The sequence below is a fragment of the Chinchilla lanigera genome, unplaced genomic scaffold (assembly GCF_000276665.1).
Source record: "Chinchilla lanigera isolate Chin_1 unplaced genomic scaffold, ChiLan1.0 scaffold00114, whole genome shotgun sequence".
Taxonomy (NCBI): domain Eukaryota; kingdom Metazoa; phylum Chordata; class Mammalia; order Rodentia; family Chinchillidae; genus Chinchilla; species Chinchilla lanigera.
The window spans coordinates 5,126,720-5,127,658 of NW_004955515.1; positions in this window are offsets into that span (position 1 = coordinate 5,126,720).

The following is a 939-nucleotide window of genomic DNA, read 5'->3' on the forward strand; positions in this document are numbered from 1 at the left end:
GGCAGCACCATCGGGAAGACAGAAAGCTCTTTACTTCCCGCCCACAAAGCAAACTCCGGGCCTCGCTCCTGAACTTTCTCAGGTCACCTGCCTAGCAGGATCAAGGAATGCTACGTGCAGAGTGGCCAGAGCCTGATCTGGTTGAGGACCTGAGGTGGGATTATTTCTACCCAGAGTCCATGACTGATGCCTTGAGAGGGAAGTGGTGTTGGGGACATAAGCTGCATATCCCCTCACTGACCTTGCAAGCCTCCAGGTTACCTAAGGTTGCAGGCCATGGAGTAAAAGGGCCTCAACAATCCTCAGGTTTTAGACAGGCAAGCTTCAACCTAAGGATGGCCTTCCTTACCCTAACCCCCACGCATGCTAGACAAGTGCCCTGCCACTGAGCTACACCTCCAGCCAGGACCAATTTCTTTATAAGAAGGGTGAGAGATGCCTGAGCTAGATGCTTACCCTGTCCTGCCATCTGATGCCCTCCACCTTGTTGTGATCCGAGAAGGTCCTCATCAAGGGCCGGCACCCCGCTCGTAGATTTCCCAGCCTCCGGAATCATGAGCGAAATAAGCCTCTATCTTTTATAAAGTACCTAGTCTATAGCACTCAGTTATAATAACAGAAAATGGATAAAGTCAATGGTCCATCCCAAATTTGTGTGAGGTAGAGGGAAAGATTCATTTTCCCCCTGTGGATACCCAGTTGTTGTAGCAGAACTTACTGCCATTCAGTTACTTCACTTGTCGCAAGTCACTTAGCCATACGTGGCAAACCCATATTATCTTGATTACTGAGGGTTTGTGGTGAGTTTCCCCCGACCCCTGCCATACTGAGGATTGAGTCAGGACCTGGGGCACGCCTTTTTTTTTTTTTTTTTTTTTTTGGTACATAGGATCAAACTCAGTAGTGTGCTTGTCAGGCAGGTGCTTATGCCACTGAGCT